Genomic DNA, 26,590 nt, shown 5'->3' with positions numbered 1-26,590 from the left:
GTCCACACTGCAGGAGCGGACCTTGACGGAGCCCAATGTGCTGAGGGATCCTGCCGAGAAAATCTCAGAAGCGTGAATGACCCGCTCTGCTTCCTGTATTTATCCCTCTGCCATCTATTGACAAAACTTGATGCCTTGTCCACTGACAAAGGGAATGCACTGAAAAGGTCCAGATGCCTCTTTGCAATGATAAGTGGATTTGGAGCTGAGATCCAATCAATTAAAAACGATCACAAGCATTGTGTGTGGTGACTTGTGGAAGCTACTGCATGCAACAAGACCTACAACTACCAAAGGACATTTAAAAATGGGCCACGGTGGAATTGGGTCAGCAAATGTGTGTCTTCTGGTTCTGACCTCATGTCCGTGTGATACGTAGTAGATCTGTCTACAGGAAAAATATTAAAGGACACCGCCAATGAGAATGCCATTAAAAGTAGATGTGTATTTGCAAATATTGCTGCAGGCAGATACAAAGAGCCAAGATGATTAAACTCGAAGAACTAGTTGTATTTCAAAAGCAGTCCATCAGAGTTAGAAAATGCATAGCAAAGATTTCTCTCCTATTCATTCTCTTTTTTTGTGAGGATGATTTGCCCTGAGCTAACATCCATTGCCTATCCTCCTCTTTTTTTTTTTTTTTTTTTTTGCTTGAGAAAGATTAGCCCTGCACTAACATCTGTGCCAATGCTTCTACAGCTTGGCTGATGAGTAGAGTAGGTCTGCACCTGGGATCCGGTCTGTGAACCCCAGGCCGCCAAAGCAAAGCATGTGAAACTTGACCCATTCTGCCACGAGGCAGCCCCTCTCCTACTCTTTAATTCTGAGTCAGGACATGGCCTTGAACTCCTTCTTAGCACAGGAGTAAAGGGATCAGCTTTAAATTTATTGCAGCTAAAAAGGAGTCCCATTAGTGGGAGATCCTTCACAAAGAAGCAAGCAAATTGAAGTGAGATTGACAAGACGGAAAGGGGGCAGTCCCACAGGACCAAACCTAGACAGAGAGCACTCCTTGAAATGCTTCTTTACTGGTCTCACTTCCCTCAACCAACAGTGGGCAGGACGGCAGCGTTTTGAGCTGAAGAGACCTTAGGGTTATAACCCCAGGATTCACTTTGGACATTCCAGTTCCTGTGTCCACATGACTGCAATGGAAAATCCTACAGACAGCGTCCATTCCCTTTTCCTCCAACAACCCTCCTAGTATAAAGATATTGGTAATATTGAGTTAATGCAGAAAATATTCATACAACTGAATTTTTATAGAATATTTATAAAATCCACTAATCCACAAGCAATGGAATATTTTTACTTCCTGTCTAGGAGAATCGGATTTATTTAGCATTTCCTAGGTTAATCTTGGCATATGCATAGCTTGTCACATGAGGATCTCCAGTCCCTGAGCCCTGAGGACCAACAGCACAATCAGCAGTAACACTTGCTGCACAGACTCACAGAGGAACGATAGAGAATCGGGCCTGCAACAGTATTTTCTCCGCTCCCGCACAATGCTTCACTTTCCCTTACTGCAAAGCTAAATGTCAATCCTGGATTTCTTGCTTTGTGGAATTAAGAAACTTTATTCAATGGAACATGAATAAAGTCATCCATATTTTAGTTTATGTCAGTTTCTGGATGAGAAATGCTAGCATTTTAAATAGTATTTGGCAGACTTTCCTTGAAGTGGATCATAGCGGGTTTCTTTTTTCTCTTGAGAATATCGTTTTATTCATCAACACACTCTAGTTGTAACAGATCTGAAATCATGCTCATTGCAGTTACACCGAGCGGAGAGGGAAATGGGTTGCGAAATCGCTCAGCGGTGCAGGAGAACAGGGTGCAGACGGGGCCGCATAACAATATGGAGTCTTTAAAGCCAAATCTCAATAATCTCTTCTCCTTTAACCTGAATTTTGATTACTATAAGAGTTTATATTCACGTATTTTGTTTTTTGACCTCTACTATTCTAGAATATGTTTTTGGTGATTAAAGCTTATTATTCTAGTATAAAGATGGAAGAACAGATGCACTAAGGTAGCAGTGACTTCTTATAAATTGTACTGCCTTTTGAGACCTAGTTTATGGGATATCATTACAAGTAAGGAAACGAAGATGTTAACTGTTCTCCAGTGAAGGTGGAATAGAAGACACCAGAAAGAAACATCTGGCCATTTTGTTGGAGGGAGCTCTCTGTGTCATCAGCATTATGGTTATTATTACTTTTATAAGCAAGACTGCTGCTGCTCAAGAACCTGGCAGCTTTCTCCCTCGTGTTTGACCATATAGTCACAGTATTCTATTCTCTCTAGACATAGCTTTACTTTACTGTATGTATGAGAAATTTCCAGGGATAAATAGTATGCATGAGCAGAATCAGAGAGTCTAGACTCATTCAATTTAAGAAAAAAGAATTCACTGAGGCTTTGCAGAGATTCAATGGCTCTGGAATATTTTATTGATGCTCCTCAGTTGCATGATTCCTGACCTAATATCTCTCTGCCTGCATCTCAGGGGTGACCCTTTCTTCCTCCCTTCCTTCCTTCTTTCCCTCCTCGCTTTCTCCCTTCCTCCCTCCCTCTTTTCCAGCTCCTTCCCTTCCTCCCTCTCCCTCCTTCCTGCCTCCCTCCCTTCCTTTTTGCCTACTTTTAGTCTAATTTACCCAGTCACTTCTTAAAATTCTATTTCTAAGCTCTTGATTGATGAAGAGCCATGCCCTTTTGTCCCCCTGCAAGTTTTATTAAAACTTAGACTAAGAAACGTTCAGATTAAAATCTTTTATCCCTGTGTTTCACATCCAGTGCTTTTTCTGGTGGAACTCTAGTGCCCATCACTCTTTTCTGAAATATCCAATTCACGTAATGTATATATCCCACACAAATGCAACCACTTCAACCACATAACATAACATAATAGGATATAGTTAACACAAAACGTGCTTTGTTCACAAATCACACAGTACACAAATTTCATTACACTAAGTGTTCTCTTAGTCACTTTACTTATGACGCCAACTTAATGTTCCCCAAAAGGTTTTCAACGAAGTATTAAATTACTAATTCTCTGAGTTGCTTTTTGGAAAAGAAGTTCTATGGATAAATAATTTTGGGAAAAAAATCCTGCCATATCCTCCTCTGGAGATTCACAATGCATATTAAAGCATCTGATAAATTCTGAAATAAAGATAGTTTATCTCAAACAGATTTGACCATGGAACACTTTTATTGTTAATGCACATACATAATTTATGGATCACTTCTTGAATTCGATTTATCTTATTTGATTCTTATCATATTCCTGAAATATGACTAATATTGCAAACAATTTATGGATGGAAAGTGGGATTAGTAGAGGTTTCAAAATTCTATTCAGGGTGAACTCTAGCAAGTGGAAAAGGTAGGATTTGAAGTCTTGTATGTGTGATTTTGTTTCTTACATTGTCTCCGAAGCAACCAAAACGTACAACAATTAAGTGGAACTAACATGTAAGATTATTTCTTCTTTTTCTATGATTAGGTTCTGCATAAACTCACTTTTGGCCTCCAATATTCATTGATCTCTTCTTCCTATGCAGGGCCCACGACTCGCTCTCATTTCTTTTCCAGGGAAGAAGACTGGATAAATTGGTCAAAGCCCAACACCCTCTCTGAGCCGGGTATAAGAGTAGATGATCACACTGCTCTGTAAAGAAACGCGCAAACGCTCCATCCTCTCTCTCTCATGTCTTGGTCCTGGCTTCTAAGAGCAGGATTTTACTCTTCGGACAGTTCATTCAGGCATCCGTATGCACGCAGATAGTTAAGTAAGAAGCTCGGGGTCTGCGCTATACGCTCAGTCACTTCAAGTTGAAGGAGAAGTACCCTAGATCACGAGCCTGGCAAGACTTGGGAGAAAAGTCCTACACTGGGGCACTATGGTGCCTGCACAAGTGTTAGTAAAGAACATGTCGTTACATTTCGGCTGTTGCTTATTGTTCAAAAAGCCACATTCAGGAGGGGCTAATAAGATTTGAGGACCAAATTCACACTTTGAAACCATGTTAGTAAACAGGACTGATCTGAGCACGTTCTCACACCAGGCAATGTGGCCCAGGATGTGACAGAACCAAAATTATAATTATCGCCATTAATGATGAATAGTTACTATCTGCTTACCATGCAGGAGGCAACACGCTAGCTAATGATGTAAACAAATTATATCCATTTAAATCAGAGGGTCTCAGCTCCCTGCCTATTAAGACCACCAGGAGAGCTTTTAGAATATGCTTGGATCCAGCTACAGAGAATTTGAATATGATTGGCTTATACTAGAAAACTACATTTATGATAACTATCTATTCAAATTCGCTTAGAAATAGCTGTGGTAATATTTTTACTCATGAACTATGAACATATCTCCAATGCAGCATCACTGAAGAGAATTAGTTATATTCCCTGGCATATTATACACAAAATGGCTTTATATAGCTTTGGTCATAGTTACATGTATATTTTTCCTAAGGATAACTATCATTGAGGAAGTGAGTAATTTTTATCATACTGTCCTGGATCATATTGGAAACACTACTGAAGAGCTAGATTATGTTTTTCCCATTATAAAGCCTCTGAGCTTTATGGTCCTTCATCAACAGCTTTCAAGTACTAGAGTTTTACAATAAACAGAAGAGTTGACATGGCGTTATTTGTTCTGTTACTTACACAATGCCAGGAGGGTTTCAAAGTCATAATAATTACTATTGTGAAACAGAATAAGCAATAAAATAAGATTTTATCACTGCAGAAAAAACAAACAAACAATTCTACTGCCTGTAAACATCAAAAAAGTAAGACTATTATTGCAACAAAAATGAAAAACAAAAAGTTATTGCCCCCGAAAGATAGAAAAGTAGACGTAGTATAGTCTTGAGACCCCGCATTGAAATAATGTGTTTCAATATACAAGTGTCCGAGTGACAAGGACTTTACTTTTTTGTAGATGATTTTCTTCAAAGGTGTGAAGGTGCCTGATACACAATGTTTCTGTCATCTCCTCAGATTGCGTCTGAATTAATCCTCATTATTTAAAAAAATGATACGGTTATATGAGTCACATGTGTGTTAAATAAGAGACTCATGAATTAGAAACAAATAAAATTATTTTTCATTTAATTTATCAAACTGAAAAATAGCAAAACAATATTAACACAAGTGTCTAAGTATACCAAATCAGTGAAAGACATTCAGAATTTACCTACATTAAAATCATTGTTAACCAATAACAGTGAATATTAAAATATTAATTCTTCTCAAGAACCAAAAATATACTGAGATTATTTTTAGCAGAGCTACTTAAGAGTGTGCCTATTTTGGAAATACCAACTTCAATAAATTTATAGCACTATTATCACTATTTCATTTTATGAAAATATCAACACGATTTCAGCATTATGTGTTCTAAGTAAAATTTTCAACTTTTCAAAATTGGTCATGTAAGCAATTTATCCAGGCATATTTATTTTATTGATAAATTCATTGAGAAATTGAGAATTCTTTACTTTCTCTAGACTGGGTATCCTTATTTATCGTTATGGATTTATACTAAATTTCTTTGATCTCGTCCACTGCTAGAAAATATATGCTTACAATTATATGATTTACACTGAAAATTGACAGTTTAATAATCACGATATTCCAGTATGTACAATCGGTAAAAATCTCAAATAATGGAACCATTGCTGCTTCCACACTGTCCTATGATCTCACATTAGAAATCTTATGTGTTCCTTTCATGTAACATTTACAGCCATTCTCTTTCTCCTGGTCTTTACTGCCTCATGCCCTCTCTACTTGCTCACTCACTCCCTGCACCAATTAATTCCTCCTTCACTGAACAATATTAATTGAGTGTCTACCATGTGCTAGCACCAGGCTTCCATCTGTCACTAAGTTAGACATAGTCACTAATAGTCTGAGGAGGAATGCAAACATTAAACATAAAAATAAATTCAGTATATGTTTAAAATTTGACAATTGTTTTGAAGCAAAAGTGAATCTGAGAATGTATAACGGGGAGCTCTAAGTTTAGTTGGGGTCAGAGGAGTTTCTCTTAGAAAATAATATCTAAACAACAACCCAGAGTGTGAACTGGAGTTAGCTAGGTAACGCAGGTTGAGAGAAGGGAGTGCTCCAATCAGAGAAGAACAGGTTCAAACGTTTTAAGTCAAGAAGGAGTAGCGCCAGTTCAAGGAAAGGCCTCTGCAGTCTGTGTGTAGCTATGAAATGGCGGATGGCACAAACTGAGATAATGGGGGATACTTATGATGAAAATCCTTAGGATTGAATTCATGATTTGATATATTATTATACGAGCCAACTGATACCATTTTTGGGTTTACAGTAAAGAAATGATATGGCAAACTTGCACTAAAAACAAATTATCACTTTCTTCTGTTGTGTAACAAATGGATGAAAGAGGTGTGAGACGGCTATAGGAGACAAAGTGGGAAAAGAACGATGGATTGAACTAGAGTAGTGGCAATCTGTCAAAAAATAGATGAATTTTAGAAAGACTCGGAAATTAGAATTGGTAGTTATTGGCAATTGACTGGAAGTGGAAATTAATTGAATGTGGGAATTCATATCACCGCTTAAATCTAACTGTCTTAGAGTGACTTCTCTAATCATACAAAAATAGGAATCATATCTCCTGGAGCGATTGAGATCTTAGAGAGAGGATACGATTGGGAAAGAAGAGGCCCCATGGTTTTACCCTGAGTCACCTCAATACTTGTAGATCAGAAAGATAAGGACGTGCCAGAGAGAAAGACCGAGAAGAAGCAGACAACAAAGTGAGACCAAGACAACAAGAGAGCATCCTGATAGAACACAGGGACAGGATGTTTCCAGAAAGAGGCTGTCCTCAACACTTTTGAGTGTTGCTTAGTAGTCATGATAAGTCTTAAGGAGTGTCTCTTGGATTTATCTGTATTCAATTTGTTTGCTGATGTTAGGAAGAGCATCAGTTTCTGTGGACTCATATATATATGTAATTCAGTCTTCTGTGAGATAAGGAGAGTGGGAGGTATAAAAAGACAAATAACAAGGGTAGAAAATTAGTTCCAAGACATTGGGTGTGAAGAAGAGAAAGATGGAATGATAGTTTGATGAGGATATTATCTTTTTGTGAGTTTTTCTTGTTAGTTTATTTGTTTTGTTTGTTTTTAAGGGGAAAATACCTGAGTCTCCTTAAACAATGAGGAGAAAAATCAGTAGAGAAGGAAAGAAGGAGGTGAGAGAGCACATAATAGACGGGAGAAATTTTTTGGGTATAGTAGTAATAGAACATTGTTGATAAGGTTAGAAATTTAGGAACAACAAGCGAATAATAAAGGATAGATTGTGGAAACATTGATGGAAATGCATGATTTGTACGTAGCAAATTTAGTAGTTAATTAACTTTCATAATTAAACAGATTGAATATCATTCTCATTCATGAGAAACTTTACCAAAGAATGAACTCTTAGAAAAGATTATGGTAGAATATTCTTTTGGTAGACACTGTATAGTTAGGTCAGTAATGAATTTGAATATATTTATGAGTAAATGTCCTGTAAAATAATAAAGAAATTTTAACAATACAGCTACGTATCTACTTGTAAACATGTAAAGTCTAAAGATGTTTAGAAGTATCATGCTATTAAACTGTTTCCTGTGATCTTTTTATCATATGGGAATAACTATTAATATAATTTTTACAACTCGTTTTTCCTTCAGTTATCTCATCTCCTCCTACTTGGCTTCCCCTCTGCTCTACACACACACATATCTCCACACACCGAATTGGTTACCTTGCTCTATCCTGTGAAAATTCTCTGTACTTGGATGTTGTGCCATATATTTTCACATTGAAGAAATAATCATGTAAACTGATTTAGAAAGAATTTAAATTCTTTTAAATACCAATGGTAAGTGAGTAATACAAGCAAATGCCAACAAGACTGGTTTAGCACATAGAGAACAAAGACATTTGTTTTAGAATCTTTTAAAAAACAAATGGAGACTTCTAATGCAATTTGAACAGATATTTTTAAATAAAAAGTGCCAGATCCTTAAGATGAAAAGAAGACGTAAAATAAGAGTGTGGAATTTTAACTTGCTATCAGTTCTATCAAATGGGCATAAAAGTGATTTTATTTATCTCCAACTATTTTGTTCTAAATTTGCATTTACAAAAAATAAGTGATAATCTTTTTTTTAATTATGGGGGCTGGCCCTATGGCCTAGTGGTTAAGTTCAGCGTGCTTTGCTTTTGTGGTCTGAGTTCAGTTCCCGGATGTGGACCTACACCACTTGTTGGTGACAATGCTGTGGCTGCAACCCACAAACAAATAGAGGAAGATTGGCACAGATGTTAGCTCAGGGCAAATCTTCCTCAGGAAAAAAAAAATCTTAAATAGCAAGTGAAAAGAAAATACTATATATTTATGCAAATAATTTAAATAATTTAGAGACAAAGTTCACATTTGTTTCAGATCTTTTGAGTAAGGAAACTGACATTGAAGGTTGGTAACATGGTTATCCATGAGGATTTTTTAAATGGTCATGAAAAAGTTAGAAGAATAAACGCTGTTATGCTTTGGTAAAATCTATAATTAAATATTTTCATGAAAATAAGGTTTATATTAAATCAATATTGCACTCCAACCAAACTGGTATAATTTCCCAGATGTGGTATTCAAATCCAAAGTGGGAATCTTTACGTCCCTAAATTAGCCAGAAATTTTGAAATAAGGGTAGGCACGCCGTCTGAAGCTACAGGTTATATTAAATTTCCTCAAGGAACAATCCCACGCCTTGTGGACGAGAGGAGCAATGATTAAACAGGACAAGAACATCCATGTTGGCTCCAAAGTTTGCTGATGAATAAAGAGGGAGCTTATTCCTATTTCTTTCAGAGTTTGTATCGAGTGGACCTTTAATTTTATTGACTTTTTCAAAATATGTGAACCAAATGGTCATATAATTTCTTATATCTACTAATGATATTTTTAATAAATATATTTATATTATAAATAATAATGAATAAAATACGTTTATAATATGCATATATTACATTTATATCTACTAATTATAATTATATTACTAATTATATTAATACATTTCCTCCTATTGAGCCATACCTTCCACTTGCTGCTATATTTTTTTCTGCTTAATAATATTCTGTTCACGATTTTAGCTTCATTACCCATAGATGAGATGTCTATAGTTTTGCAGAGGGGAGTGTTATATTCTCAAGATTTGAATATTGATGGCTTGTTCTCATCAATATTGGAATCTGGACATTTTTAAAATCGTTCTATGATCTGGACAAGTTTAAGTACTTGGAATTGCTTTTCCTTTTGGAACGCCAGTTACAAATGTATTAGATCTCCTCTGATCATCTTCTATGCATAAAAAATTTCTTTCTACATTTTTACTTTTTACTTATAATGCCTTATTTTTATCATCTTCATCTTGTTTTAGCTTGTACTTCCACAAAAGGACACTTTGAGATAAAAATTGGGGGACAAGTAGTACATTTGGGAAGAGATCGCAGAAACACAGTGAGTGAGTAGGAAAGTGAGAGAGGGAAGAAAGGAGACAGAAAAAGAGCGTTAAAGAGATGGTTTTACCTCAGGCGACTGGGGCTGGATCTTTTGGGGAATCCTCTGAGAGGCTGTAGAATTTACTTCAGTTCAACCCAGTGTGGGTTGAAAAACCTGAGGCGTGTTTCCGGGTTTCCTTATCCCTCATGAGGTGAGGATATCTCCTGAGGTATGAACACTGGCAAGCTAGTCTGCCATAACCCAGGCAGAACCTGTGCCTGGGGCTAAGGAAAGCCTCAGGCAGACAGAGATGCAAGTGCTTGAGGTCAGGACCCATCAGCCTCATAGGACCTGTCCACTAGGTACAGATGGCCCGTGCAAGGGCTGAGGGCATGAGAGCACACGCTCCTCATCTCTGCATTTGTTTTCGGCAGACCTTCCTCCCTTCTCTCTCCTGACTCCTCTCAATTAGCTTTCAATGCTGATTATTTTATAGTTTTCTTTCCCATCATTTGTATGCACCTATTTCAACGTTGAATTTATTGCTTAAACTAGCCTGAGTATTTTCTGTTAACTTCAGAAAAACCCTGACTGATGCAAGGTGATAGGAAACAGTCAATCATTTCTTCTAGGAACAGATTTTTCGTCTTAATTCCAGGAAACCAAGCTCTTCTCCATTCCTTCCCACCGCATTGGAGCTATTTCTAGTCTCCCCCGCTGGCTCCCTCTTCTCTTGACATTTAAGTATTGAGAACTCAGAGCTCCACCCTCTGTCCTAATATACTCTCTACTTAAAATCACTTAATAGATCATTTCTACAGAAGTTACTGATGCTTGATTTAACTCCTCCAAGCCCCTTACTTTTTCCCTAGCAGAGCAAATGATACCACTTAGTAGTTTAACGTTTAAAAAATCTAAGATTTACCCTTCTTCTATCCTGATCCCCTAAATATATTCCAGAGATATACATGCCAGATACATATCTCCACCTCAAAACTAGATTCTGAATCCCATTTGCGTCACCCTGCACTGCTATCGCCGTAGGCCAATCCCCATATCTCCTTCCCAGACCATCACAATGGTTTCCTGACTAGTCGTCCTTCTTTCATCTAGTCCTTTCTGGAGTATATGTCAACACAGCGACTAAGGAATCTTTTCAACCTTCTACTCAAAACTCTCCAAATCCCCATCACACTCCAGAATAATAGCCAAACCTCTTCTCATTAACTACCATGCCTATAAATACCACTCTCCTCCTGGTACACTATGACCTTATGATTTGTTCCTCAGTGTCATCAGAATAAACTATATTACTTTGTGCCTCTTCTTGTAAAATAACTTACAACACATCCTGAGTGGCCATGTGATATGTCAACAGAGCCAGCGTGTATCGGTCCGAGATTTAAGAGCCTGCATGTGCTTCATATTCAATCCTTTTTTTCCCACCATGTTAACCAGTGAGGCTCCGCACAGAGGCTACCAACTTAGCCTGAGTTCCAGAATTAAAAGAGCATCGAGCAGAGGTACACCTAACCCGTGATGCCTGTATAGCATATGAATAAGAAATAAAAGCCTATTTATGTGAGCCACTGCACAAACTGTATATAATGATTGACAAACGCACCAAACTCATTTCTGTCATAAGGCACTGTACTTGCCATTCCATCTGCCTGGAACCATCTTCTAGCATAAAACCATCTTCTCCTTCCTGTGGCTTACTTTCTCACTTAATTTTACTTCTGTTCAGATGCCAACTCTCCAAAAAGACCTTTTTTCCTCTTTGTGTGAGATAATAAATCTCATTTTATTTTCCTTCATAGCACTTATTATTAATTAAAATTATATATCTCTCTTAATATATCGCAAGCTAAATGAAGGTAGAAACCTTGTCTATCCTGTTCACTGTAGTATGTGTGTTAACCTGTACATTCCTCGCATGTAACTGGGACATTTAATGAATGGATGAATCTAAAAAATATTTGTTAGATGAATGAGTGGATTAATTAAATAGTTCATGTATGAACGTTTATGTTGCATGCTATGAAAAGTTGATACAGAATCATTAACATCAAGCTAACTTATGAAACTTCAAATGTAAAGAATTGCTTAGGCAACTAAGCAGAATACCTAAAAGATGAGAAAACATTGAGCTGCTCTCAGACTTCATCATGTTCAATATCGAAAGCCTATGATCAGCTTCTTCTAAATTCTGAGATTGAAGAAAGTGTAGTTCAGTAGTACTCACCCAACCAAAATCTCATTCATATGTATGACAACTAATATTCCCAGACATAAGGCCGACCACGTGGTGCAGCAGTTAAGTTCGCACATTCCGCTTCCGCGGCCGGGGTTCTCCAGTTCGGATTCCCGGTGCGGACATGGCACCACTTGGCAAGCCATGCTGTGGTAGGCATCCCACATATAAAGGAGAGGAAGATGGGCACGGATGTTAGCTCAGGGCCAGTCTTTCTCAGCAAAAAGAGGAGGATTGGCGGCAGATGTTAGCTCAGGGCTAATCTTCCTTAAAAAAGAAAAAAAATCCAAAACATAAAAGAACACAAGAAATACGGCATCTATTAGTTCTTCCAAAATAAAAAGACTGAGCTCTGAAATCAAGGCAATTTGATATAAATTTAAATGAAAAAGCATTTGAGCAAAGGTGTCTGGCAAGATAACATATGAATGAACAGCACCCACTGTCTTTAATGTAAAGTCAACACTGAACTTTTGTACTTATGATTATAGGACACAACATAAAGAGTTATGTGTATTTAAAATGTAAAAATAATAAAAATTGGCAAAATTGAGAAGTGGCTAGAAGGAGGTGGGAGGGAGAGTTCTAAATAAATTATTTCTCATGTTGAAGTATCAGTTATTTCTAACTTTAGGATGTGTCATTTAGAAAAATCGTCACTCCACATTATTTTTTTAAATTACTATTATCAATTAGTTTGACTATAAGATGTTTGGGGAAGTAACATCTAACCTTCGAGATGAAGTTGCAGTTATCTTCAGTGGAGCAATTCTTTCAACATCATCAGTTTCTCTTTTTAATTTAAAATCTTTTAAAGTTTTAAGTAGCACGGTGTTAGGATATCATTTTCCTATCAGTGCATCTACGTATCTTTCCTTTCTCTCTCACAATCCATCTCTTTCAAAATGACATACAGATGGATGTGCTATTAGGTTTGGAGTGAATTAGAAGTCCTTTCTTTGCTGTTTGTTTTCTGCTTAAATCCCTCATAATGAGCATATTTCCTGTTCACAACAAAAATGTAGTGATTTTTTAAAAATTGGGATGAAAGAGAAAAGAGTGGAAGAGAGTCTGGGGAGTTAAATGTTAAATCCTCATCTTTCATTATGGCTAATAGAATCTGTATAAAGTTTTTAAATACTATTTAGAAATGTGAAAATCACCACCAGGGTACTTCTTAAAAGAAGATGCAGACAGATGACAAGGGTGGGATAATGGGTATTATTATTCTTTATAATTACTGCTGTAGTATTTGATTTTTTCACCATGTTCAACTTCTTTCTACCAATAAATTGAACATATGCACTTCGAGCCTGTCACAGTAAAAATATATGGAGAATAAGTCCACTTGGTGAAGCTGTACAAAAGGGAGTTAAATGCCAACACTCTACCAAATACTTTGTCTAAATCTGAAAAAAATATATTATGTCTTTTCGCTAGTCTAAGCAGACTTGATGGTGAGCATTACTCGTGTCTATACATCCATATATAAGAGTATGTGTACTTTTTGTTATAGTATTTATCTAGTAGAGTATGTATGTACATATTCATACATACATTCATATGAATTTTAGGACCATATGTGAAGTTATGCCAATATTAAGATTAGCATCAGGGCCTGCCCAGTGGTACAGCAGCCTGGGGTTTGCCAGTTCGGGTCCCAGGTGCAGACATGGCACCATTTGGCAAGCCAAGCTGTGGCAGGCGTCCCATGTATAAAGTAGAGGAAGATGGGCACGGATGTTAGCTCAGGGCCACTCTTCCTCAGCAAAAAGAGGAGGATTTGCAGCAGATGTTAGCGCAGGGCTAATCTTCCTCAAAAAAAGAAAAGATTAGTGTCCATTTTATCTAGTAGTGTTCGTATATAAGTTTAATGAGTTTACATATCACATATTTAATAACTTATCATATTCCTACACTGCTTATCTCTATTTGCAAAGGTGATTGATAATTCCTTTATACTAGTTTTATGCTGAATATGACTTGGAGGGTTTTCAAAGAGAAGTTCAAAATGCAGGATGATCTTCACAGGGCCCAAATTTTTAGACAGAGAGAAAAAGTCTTCTTCTAAAATTGAGACTACAAACCACAATATTCCGGAGTGGCAGGAGGGCAAGAAGAGCGATCTCTGCCTGGAACTGCAGGATAGGGCCGGGCACGGGGTGCCACTGTCCAACAGCAGTTATTGTTGTAGCGTAATGTCTTCCCACTAACCACCACTCTGATGCTGCTTCATCCACTTGTCATGGCTACAAATGACATCAAAGTGCATGTCCCCCAGGCTTCAGGGTAACTGGTAAGCATGCTTTATCTCCTTATCGTCTCACAACCTGAGGAAAGGACAACCAGTAAGATCATTCTCCTAGAATTCTTAGTAGAGAGATTTTTTTTTTTTTTAAGTATCATGGTGATAGTAAGAGCTTCTGTTGGGGGTGGCAGATGAGGTTGCTAAGAAATTCACCAGTGGCTCTGATGCCCCTTTGCCCTTATCTGGCTTATTAGGACAAAGTGATCAGTGTTACCATCTTCTGCCTGTTAGTATGGATCCTTCCTGATGAATTCTATGAGCTAAAGAAACTCTCTCTTTCTTTGTTTCTTTTTACTTTAAGGCATAGATCATGCTTTAATATCTTATTTAATTCATGTGTTGCCCTATCTGCCTCTGCCTTACTCTGAAATCACTCCTGCCCCACACACCATCCACGTAATTAGTAGAGTTGCCATGTGAATGAACCATGTCTGCTGAATTTGGCTGCAGTGATTACTCTCCAGGGAGAGAATCTAACTCATGAATGGAAATGGGAGCACTTTTCTGTGATGTCCATAAAGGGAATCTAAAAAAAAACAAAAATCCATCTTTCTCTCTGAGTGACTTGACTGTAAAACTTCTCCATGGGAGCTGTTGGCAGCCATGGCTTTCAGATACTTTGAGGAAAAACTCAAGGAGTGGAAATTGAAGCCGCCTCACTGAGTCAACTGGTAAAGATTGAAGGAAAGTCACGGTGATTTTTAACTCCTCACAGCCATTGTTCCTGACTTTAACTCCATCCCAATTCTCTTTTTAATACATTTTCCTATTTCTTGAAGCTATTTCAAGTTAGGTCTCTGTTATTTGCAAGCAAAAGAATCCTTATCTATCCATTAGATATACACAGAATCGTTTATTCAAGAATAAGCTCTTAGAAGATAATTAATAAATTCCAGTTAAGTGTTTAAAAACATGTCTTCCCACTGGAGTAAAAGTATTCTTAGTCACATAAGGAAAATTTAAGTTAGTAACAAAAATCATTGTAGCTATTGGGGTACATCTGGGTGTCATAGATCAGTTTCCCAGGAAACAGCCTCTGAAATACAGATTTGTGTGCAGTTGTTTATCGGGAATTATTCTCAGGAACAACACCTATATGTGGGAGAGGAAAGCCCCTTGGGAGAAAAGCCATTGAACTGCATTGCAGTTACATTGTAGACCTCTGTCGACCCCAGGAGAAGTGTCAAGCTGAATAGCTTTCAAAGATGTCTCCAATTGAGGGTAAGAATAGTCAGAGTTTACCCCAGGTCAATCAGTCACTGAGTGCAGGCAGTGACTTCTGGTTGAGGGCAGCTCCTGAAGAAGGATTCAGCTATGAGCTCCTAGTAGGCAAAATTAGCAGGCTGATGGGGAAGTTAGTACCTAGATCCCGAAGCAGGGAGTTTGGGCGGCATACCACAGCATCCACTCCATCAGATACAGTGGCATTTCTAGTTCGTGTTTCATTTCTATTTAGCTAATGATTTTAAGATAACGCCAATTAGCAACACATTTGCCCTGTATGACTCTTAGCCCAGTATAGTAAAATGTGAAGACAGGAGGGGTGGACAAGGATCAATCAAGCGAATTTTTGAAAGCTTCATTCTCTCTAGAGGATATTTACACTTTTTCATTTGATAATCAGGGATGAGATGTGTAGAGAGAGTGAGAGTCTGGATTGGCAAATATTTGGCATATCCAATGTCTAATGAATTGATATCATCTGAACATAGGATAATTTAATTCCTTAAGAGATGTAAAGACTTATAATTTTAAATCAGAGAGACTTCATAATGTACAGACCTTTATTGCTGCTTATTTGGCTGTAATGGCATTCATCGCAGGGTATGTGTGAAGAGAGAGGTAGGGCCTTAACGGAAGTTAAACACTGTCCCTATGTCCCACAGCACCCTCTGTACTCACTTCATTAACCTGTCCAGCCCTGTGACACAGGTAGAGTGTTTCATTTAATTATAGTGTGACTTCTTCTTTGAGATTCTCAAATCTTGTATTTATTTTTGTTAGGAAAAATAGAATAGGAGGACAATGATTTTCTTATATTTTGCATCAAATACACGTGTTCTGTGATAGGAAATTATTACAGTTGCCATTATAATAATTTCTTTGAATATTTGCTGGGTATCTTCACTGAACATTCTTCACTGATATTCTCACTGAATATCATTACTTTAAAATTTCAGATTATTCAAAAATCAAATGGCATAGAGACACTTCTTCAGAACCATAAGGTCACCTTGTGAGGAATTTGCGTACCAGCTTGTTGGCAACAGTGGAGGCAAGTGTTGGAAAACACGTTTGCAAAGCATCAGAATGCAGTAAAGGAGTTCCAGCCCAAATCCTTGGACCTGTAAGCTTTGCAAAATGAGTCACAAAAGTCTCAACCATTTTGTAAAACTAAAATACACTGCATTGTTTTAGTATTTTGGAACTAGAGTTACATTTTTTTAAAAATCAGAACACAACCGGTTTTATTATCTAATTTTATCAGCTGATAAAAAGTCTTATTAAACAATTTTGTTGGTTGTTATTATTATTAACTAAAATGCAGGAAAGCCTTGTGTTAGTTAAAAGTCACTTTGTTTGATAGAGATGATATTTTAAAACTTGCGACCTGGGGGCAAAATAATAAAAGCCACTTTAACAAGTTTGGAAATTGTTGATGTAAAAATAGGTCTTTGGAGTCTATAAACTAGAGTTATAATTCTGTTTCTCCTACTAAATAACTATGATTTGGAAGGCCACTTAAAGTGGCTGATCCTCTGTAAAATTAGATAATAGGATAAGTCAACTTGAAAAGTCTCTTTTAATTCTAATGTTCTGGCATTTTTCAATTTCCTTGATAGTTCATTGTCCTTCTACACTGCAGTTCCTCCCTCTGACCCCAGGTAAAGGAGTGGGGAGGAGTTCACTTGAAACATCTCTGCTCTTTCTCACTTTTCAGTAGAACGATTATCTTCACAAGATTCAACAATGTCCATTTCTCATCCATTCAGATTCATTTATTCATATAGCAAACATTTCTTTAGTGCCTTTGAATTATCATTTTATCTGCTAGATTCCAGGAACAATACAAAATTTGTTCTTAAGTGCGTATAATCAAGGAGAGGAATCGAACGTGCACATATATAGTACCTGGTGCTGTGTTGTAATTTGCAGGAATGGAAGCCTGTGCTATGTTCGTAAATAGCACAGGGGAAGAGCTGATGAATTATGGAGAAGATATTTTGTGGATATTTGGTGAGGAGCCGTGTCCAGCTTTCTGGAGCATAATTCTTGCCTAAGGTCCTGTTGGCATTTTCCCGCAGGCAGAATATGAGATTCCAAGGTTGAGTTCCCAGCATGGCATCAATTTAACCTCCATCTCTTACGGATTATCCACAATGGAGATGCAAAAGTTTGTTTTTGTCCTTTATATTTCAAAAACATTTGTGGCAGAATACAATCACAAATAAAGAAAAATGAACATGTTTTAAAATTATTATAATTAGATTTTAAGTGCTTTCTTTTAAACTTTTGAAAGTAATTTCAGATAATTTCTTCTTTAGAGCACAGCTGAAACATTTTGGGAAAAATATGGAGTATGACTTGAAGGGGCAGCCCAAATGCTTCCATTAACTCTGTTTTTTGCATTTTTAAAAAATCTCTCACAATGCTTCTTTGTACAAACTCTTATCCATTTTCTCCTCTAGCTCTTCCAAACAAAAGCTCCAGTGTATGTTAACTCTAACAGAGTCCTGAAATTTCTGCAAACATCCATGTTCTGGAAGCCAGTTAGTATTCATTAGTTTTCCCAACCACATAGCATTACTTTGTTCTGGAGTCCATCCTAAACAACATTCTAAGTTCTTCAAAAAAGTGGCTAGTATAAATATAAAATACAAAACAATGGCAACAAGTAAAACATCACTTTACTTTTAAGGAACACTTAGATGTCAAGCATGTAGATGAAAGCCAAGATTTATTAAGCAATAGTCCTAGAAGAAATTATAATTTTTACTAACACACTATATCTTCATAAGTGTCAATCCAACAAATTCAAATTATGTGCATATTCTAAGTGTTTGAGCTTTTTTTTTTAAATTCCAAGCACTCTACTTGGTATTTTAAAAGAAAAATGTTGGGGTTGGCCTGGTGGCTCAGTGGTTAAGTTCACACATTCCACTCTGGCAGTCCAGGGCTCGCCAGTTTGGATCCTGGGTGCGGACATGGCACTGCTTGGCAAGCCATGCTGTCGCAGCCATCCCACATATAAAGTAGAGGAAGATGGGCACGAATGTTAGCTCAGGGTCAGTCTTCCTCAGCAAAAAAAAAAAAAAAAAAAGAGGAGGATTGGCAGCAGATGTTATCTTAGGGCTAATCTTCCTCAAAAAAAAAGAAAAATGTTATTCTTATCTGAAGATTATTTTTTTTACATGAAACTCTGATTTTATATGAAACTTCGAATATTTAGTACCCAATCTGTAGTGAATATTTAAACTTTGTGGAATGTATCTTAGAATCTAGAGCTGTCTTCTCAGTTCATGTTCTCCCCAAAGTCATTCAATTCCATGACTTCACTTGCCGTCTATAAATAGATGACTTCCAAGTTTCTATCTCTAAGAGAGAACTGTATTAAAAACTTCAGTGTAATATAGTTAACTGTCTACTTCACATCTTTACTGGTCCCTCTAAGAGACACACAAAAGCTTCATTTATCAAAACATCAACTCCCGGTAAGTACACCCAGATGTACACAAAGAAACGTCCATGCTGCATACAAACCTCCGCACATACGACAAATCATCAGCTTGTACAATGTTCCTTGAGTCAGTAACTACGACAGCCACTAAAAAATTAGAATTATAAAATAAATACGATTGTTGTCATAAAATTGCAAAATGTAGAAAAGTATAAAACAAACGGTTTCATCTGCTATCCAACACCATAATGGTCAGAGCATTTTCAAGGATTTCCTTTGGTACATTCAATTTCAAACAGCTCTTTCTTGGTCTTTCACTCCTTAATTATGGCATTTTCTTATTTTTTGGGTGCAGTATATTTTCAAATCTTTCCAAATATATTAATTGAATAATGTGTTTGAACATACTTTTATCTATTTTATATTTTTCTACCCCTTTTACATTCTATATTTTCCTTAAAGTGTCTAATTACCTCTGTCTATAATCTTACATTAAAGAACAAGATAATGAAATGATTGATTGTAATCTCCATTCAGTTCACTTAAGAACAGTAGATAAATCAATTATTACTCAGAACAGAGATGCCACTAGGCCCTAAGTCGCCTTTGGGCAAATTAGAAAAAGGCAGCCCTGTCTCTGGGGAGACGCAGCTCTGGCACGGGGCTTGGAAGTGGACTGTGAGCCGTGATGGAGCCATCACTTGCCTTCTCGTCCAGCCACCTTCTGCAAGGCACAGCCTGCACACGGTACGCTGTGGTCCCGAGGCTGTGAGAGCCTTGAGCTGCTCCTCTCCTCCAAAAGTTTAACTATACGGCTTTGCTCAAGAAGCCTCTGAATTCTTTTCTATGTTGAGGACTTGAGTACAAGTCATTCTGTACTTAGCCAGCCCGGTGGTCTGCTGGTTAAGATCCGATGCTTTTACCACTGCGGCCTCGGTTTGTTCCTGGCTGGGGAAGCACACCACCTGTCTGTCACTTGTCTTACTGTGGCCACTGTGTGTTGCTGTGAGGCTAAATCCTGTGCCACCAGTATTTCAGAAACCAGCAGGGTGCAAGGTAGACAGGTTTCAGTGGAGCTTCCAGACTAAGGCAGACTAAGAAGAAGGACCTGGCGACCTATTTTTGAAAACATCAGCCATGAAAACCCTGTGAATAACAGCAGAGCATTGTCTGGTAGAGCACCCAAAGGGGAGAGGATGGCGCAGAAAGACTGGGCAGGGTTCCCTCTGCTGTGCACAGGGTCGCTAGGAGTCAATCCACCCACAGCACTAACAACCACCACCTTTTGTACTTAAGAGTGAATGGAGGTGGGGAAGTCTCATAATTCGTGAAGCAAACTTTGACCTTTCGTTTTCAACATCATTTTTTATATCTGCCGTGCACGACACCTGTGGCCTCCCCATCTGCGGCTCGTTGAGGATCTGCTGGGCAGGTCCGCTCTCTTCTTTTTGGAGCGCCCTCTAAGAAGGTGCTCTCTTCGCTCTCCTTCAACTGTCACTTTTCCTTCCCAGCTTCCATCTTCCAGAAAGGGATGAAATAACTTTTACTGGTACTCTCTCTTTTTTATGGATATATATTTTTATTCCTCCATTATCATTTTAAGGCAGTTTTCAGAAAAAGAGAAGACAAAGCATTTTGCTCAAATCACTTCTTCAATCAGAAGCCCACTAGACATTTTAAAATGTAGTCATAAAAGTTTTTCCCTAAATGGGCCATTTAAAAATGTCTTAACTGCAAACTTTCCATTCACTTATTAAAGAGATATTGCATACCTATCCTATTTTCTTTGCTTTGTTGATTTAATTTTGAGAGTTTCCTCCAAATCTCTCCTTTGGTAACAGGGCAGGGCTGCTTTCTTGGGCCCCTGTCAAGTTTGTTGATTGGAATCTTCTGAGATTTTTAAGAGGTGATGTGTTGCCCTGAATGATTTCCGCACATTCAGAAATGATATTGTTCTGTCTTCTGCCTTGTTTCAGTTATCTATGACTGTGAAACAAACCACCCCAAAACTTAGTGACGAAAACAGCAGCGGTTTTATTACTTCTCATGACTTCATGATCTGATGCGAGCTCCATTGAAGAGCTCTCCTACACTCTCAGAATTTCTCACGCAGCCGCGCTCAGAGGTAGCCAAGGCTGGGACACCCAAAACGGCTTCACTTCCAGTCTGGCACCGTGGTGCGGAGAGCTCAAAGGCTGGAGCCTACTTCTCTCTTGCGTGGTCTTTCGGAGAGGCTTGTTTGCATTTCTTTGCGTCATGGCAGCTGGCTTCAAAAGTGAGTGTTGCAAGAAATCAAGCCTAAGGTGTAACCATGTAACAGGCCCTTGTTGACATCTGGATTCCTATTGTTATATGACCAAGCCAGAGTTAATGTGGGTGGGAACTAAACAGGGGCACACCTACCAGGAGGTGTGGTTCATTGGGAGTCATAATGGTAACAGTCTAGCCAGGCATCTACTACCAACATAGATGTTATACTGGTCATCTGGCTATTTGCAGAATAACTTATTACTGAATAATTTGAATCACTACATGATTTATATCCAGGAGCAATGCACGAAACATCTCAATATGAAAAATAGAAAGAAGAAAAAATTTAGTTTATCACGCTTACTGTCTTATTTCCTGCCTCTGTTATCTCCTAGTACCAAACCCACATCCCAAAGTTCAAGATGCTACCTTTGTGCATCTCTGTCCTTACTGTGTAGAATTACTGGGAAGTCCATCTCACAACAGGTGTTGCAGGACGTGGGCCCACTGCCTCGCCTACGTCCATGCACCATTTATGTCAGCTGTACTCCCCGACACTCCTCGCTTCTCTATATTCCATGCTTTTCCTGTGATCAGACTGCCTAACACTGTTAATTATGGAAACCCATTCATTCTTCAAAGCTCTATTTAGATTCTTCTTTATTCTATAGGGCTTTCTTTGATTGATTGATCTGATAAGAAGTCATCACTATCTCTTCTCTTCCTTGATCTACTATTATAATATTTATTCCTCTGATAATGGTTGTACTCTGAATATATGTGTCATGTTCCCTTTTAGGTGAAAATTGAAATCAAAGCATAATGACGGTATCTTACTTCCATTTGCAGACGGACACTGGCAAAATATCCTACAAGTAACAGACCATCAATTCATATATATTGAATAATTAGAGCAATAATTATAATTATGTGATTTATTGAACATATTTGTGTCACTTTTCTAAGAGCTTTACATCTAACTCAGTGAATTCTCTCTCTCACACACACACATACACACACTCACACACACAGAGAAAGTATTTTTTATCCCCATTAAACAGATAAGGTAACTGAGGTTAAGACTACTTCTCAAAGTCTCACTGTAAGCCAGTAGTGGGATGAGGATTTGAAACCAGTTACTCTTGAACCAGAGCCCATAATCTCAGTCACCTTGCTCTACTGAACCATTAATAATTGACTCATGTTTCTCAAGGAAAGTGTGTTTTTAGTAAAACTAAGGGTGTGTAACTAATCTTTTCTTTTTTTCATGAATGTCTTATAGATCCTCAGATATCCCCAAGTAAGAAGGACTTTCGGTTCACCCAGTGCTATAGCCTTATTCCAAGGAAAAGGTAATTTAGTGATTTGCTCAAGAAAACGCCTACACGTGAAGTGCGATTCTCTGACTCCCTGACCAGCTTTTACGTCTGACCACACAGATGTAATATCACAAAGAACCATTCACACAGCAGTTACAAATGCTGGGGAGAGGGGGAAAATAATTTGAGAGGACTGCAACTAGTGGTTCGGAATAAGTTTAAAGAAAAAAAAATGCTCAGAAAATTTTTGGGATCCATTCAAAAGGTATACTTTTTTCTGACACTTAGTAAGCGTTATTTAAGAAATACAGCAGTAACTAATTAGTGGCAATGGCAATGTTATAAATTACAATGTCAAAAATATATATAGTCACATGAGAAGTCAACAATATGCATAGTGACAGATTTGAAAATTGGAAACACATCCAAAAAGATCATATTCATTCTTCTTGGCGAGCACGCGGGTGTAGAGCACACCCCAAGGTCCTGGAATTTCTAAATATATAGAATTTTGGTGATATTAGGACTCTGAAAATATGAAGGCAGTGGGAGAAAAAGTTTACATTATATTAGTAAAGTAGGGGACAGGTTGCCAATAAAAAGATTTTTTTCAGCCTTATCTGAGATTTGCTCTAAGTTAGTTTTTTTAACTAGAATAAACCTTGATATAATTCGGAAACTCCCCACAAGCCATTCCATCTAATAAAAGCAAAATGTTTTTCACTGTTGTAAATGTCTCTGAGGACGTTTTCCCCTTTGTTGAGGGGATGTAATTATCCCCAATTTCCATCTTAGACTGACCTTTCAAATAAATCACAATGAGAAAATGCAAATATTTTGCCGTTGTGAAGTTCATGAAAGCAACATTCTTATTTCAGAACTCTCTTTATGGGAAAAAATATGAACAAATTTTATTTTTCACACGCTTAACCTCTCTTTTTTCTTGACAAAGGGTAAGACTGAAATCGTCTTTAGCTGAAAGATCCCTAAGAGATTCAGAAATGACTGCGGGGAAATTTTAGTTATCATAACTTCTATTTAGAACCTCAGCATAAAACCACAGTTATTTTGTTGTTGTTGTTGAATACAGTAATTCAAAATTATTTCTTATTCCACAAACATACAAAGTAAAAATACAGTAAGACTGCCTTTATTTTAAGCTGTACATTTTTCTTTCATTCAGTGATTTTTGCCTTGAGAACACTGTGCAATGTTATTCTAAATCACATGGCTTGTTAAAAATGAAATTTCATAATTTATTGGGATTAATCTATGTGCTAATCAGAACCTAGTCAGTAAAACAGAATTCACTCTAGCTTTTCAAAAAGTAAAGAAAAAAGTGGGAGGTATTTAATAGAGGGAATTGCTTAAACAGGTTTTGAAGTGGCTCAGAAGACAAACAAGAGACAATTGGATACCCCGGAGAATTGCAAGGGCAGGAAGCTGCTAATTTGCATGGAGTTGAGAGACAAAGATGGAGGTGCTATTACTCCGGCGGAGAAGTTGGGGCCTTCAAGAGGGAGCTAGAATTCTAGCAGGCGCCAGACCCTACTCCATATGCAGTGAAGAACCGACCTACAGAAGCCCAAGGGAAAGAGCAGATGCAGCCACTGCAAGACATGCCACGAAGCAAAGAAACTGCCTGTTCGGCCATACTTAAGCCCATGCTAAAGCTTACAAGACGCTGCTGAATGCCATTCTCTGGACTACAGAGTGGAGAGGGGAAGGCTGGTATCTGCATTTGATAGCCATTTATCAGCATAGTTTAGCTATCTGATTCGTCTCAACTACCTTTAAAGGCAGCTCCACAATAATTCAGGAATCCTTTGAAAAGTTTTTTACTGAAATAATTTCATGCTAAGAGTTCAAGAACAGTGCCTCCGTTTTCTGAGATGATGGAAATACTCCATATCTGCACCGTCCGATACTGTAGTTACAAGTCATGGGTGGCCATTGAGAGTTTGAAATGCGGCTAATGTGATTGAGGAACTAAATGTTTTATCTCATTAAATTTTAACTAATTTGAATTTAAAGAGCCACATGTGCATATCAATTACCATAGTTACAGCGCAGATCTAGACAGGATAACCAAGTTGTTTCAAACTAGTTCATCTAGATATCTCTGTAATTTACCTGACATATAATAACGAAAAACTGCTTGATAAATATGTCAAATCCCAGCAGGAAAATATTTATGAAATGAATTATATACTATGTAACTAAAGTAAATTCTTAAGTGGAATTACTCCCCTCTCATTTTCCAAACATTTAAAAGAAATTGTGTTCAGCATTCAGGATGGTCCTTTCCACTCAGAAATTTTTCCTCCGTAGAGAAGTATTTTTTTACTAAATCATTCATTTAATCTTAAAGTCATCAGAGAAAAATATTTTTTTCAGAGTCATTGTATATGTACGCAAAATGGTTTGTGACTGAAACATGCATAGACAAAACCTCAGTGAACAAGAGTTAGGAGGAGAATTGAGAGAGAAGAGAAATATCCAAGTGTCCTGAAATTACAGTATCCGTAATATTTATTTATTATCTTATATTTAGGTAAAATAAAAATGAAGTCTTTTCTGCTGAAAGTTTTTTTTTTTAAATACAGCTTTATTGAGGTGTAATTGATATACAAAGAACTGCGAGTATTTAATGGGTACAACTTAATGAGTTTGGACATGTGCAAAGCACAATCAAGGTCATAGGCAAATCCATCACCTCCCAGCATTTCCTTGCATCCCTTTGTATTTTTTTTTCTTTTGTGGTAGGAACACTTAACATGAAATCTCCCTCAATGAATTGTGAAGTGCCAAAAAGCATGTTGTTAACTATAGGCACTATGTCCTACAGCAAATCTCTAGAACTTATTTTTCTAGCATAACTGAAACGACATCCATTGAGTAACAACTTCCCATTTGTCCCACTCTCCAGCCCCTGGCAACCACTATTGTCTTCTCTGCTTCTATGAGTTTGACTATTTTGGATACCTCATATAAGTGGAAACAGCAGTATTTGCTCTTCTGTGACTGGCTTATTTCACTTTGCATAATGTCTTCCAAGTTCATCCACATTATCACAAATGATAAGACTTCCTTCTTTTTTAAGACTGAATAGTATTCCATTGCATGTAGACACTACATTTTCTTTATCCATTCTTCTGTCAATGGACATTTGGACTGTGTCCAAAAAATAGTCTCTTCAATAAATGGTGCTGAGGGGCTGGCCCCGTGGCCAAGTGGTTGGGTTCGCATGCTTCGCTGCAGGCGGCCCAGTGTTTTGTTGGTTCGAATCCTGGGCACGGACATGGCACTGCTCATCAAGCCACGCTGAGGCAGTGTCCCACATGCCACAACTAGAGGGACCCACAACGAAGAATATACAGCTATGTACCGGGGGGCTTCAGGGAGAAAAAGGAAAAAAATAAAATCTTTAAAAAAAATAAATAAATGGTGCTGAGAAAATTGGATATCTCATGCAGAAGAATGAAATTGGACCCATATCTTACACCACATACAAAAATCAATTCAAAATGGATTAAAGACTTAAACATTAAGACCTGAAACTGTAAACTCCTAGAAGAAAATATAGGGGAAAACCTTCTTAACAATGCTCTTGACAATAATTTCTTGGATATGGCACCTAAAGCACAGGCAATAAAAGCAAAAGTAAACAAGTGGGACTACATCAAACTAAAAAGTTTCTGCTCAGCAAAGGAAACAGTCAACAGAATGAGAAGACAACCTATGGAATAGAAGAAAACGTTTTTGAACCATGTATCCAATAAGGTGTTAACATCCAAAATATATAAAGAATTCCTACAACTCAATAGCAATAAAAGAATCTGATTAAAAAATGGGCAAAAGTCCTGAATAGACATTTCTCCAAAGAAGACATAGACATGGCCAACAGGTATATGAAAATGTACTAAGGTGCTCAACATCACTAATCATCAGGAAAATGCAAATCCAAACCGCAATGAGATATTACCTCACACCTGTTAGGAAGGCTATTATTGAAAAACAAAAGATAAAGTGTTGGCGAGGATGTGGAGAAAAAGGAACCCTTGGGCGCTGTTGGTGGGAATGTAAATTGCTACAGACATTATGGAAAACAGTATGAAGTTTCCTTGATTTATTTAAATGGCCAATCTAAGCTTGCTATTTTATGTTTTTAAGGCTTCCAAAGAAATTAACAAAAAACACACTCCTTAAATAACCCTTGC

The sequence above is a fragment of the Equus quagga genome, chromosome 4, assembly GCF_021613505.1.
Source record: "Equus quagga isolate Etosha38 chromosome 4, UCLA_HA_Equagga_1.0, whole genome shotgun sequence".
Lineage (NCBI taxonomy): Eukaryota > Metazoa > Chordata > Mammalia > Perissodactyla > Equidae > Equus > Equus quagga.
This window is presented reverse-complemented; position numbering follows the sequence as displayed.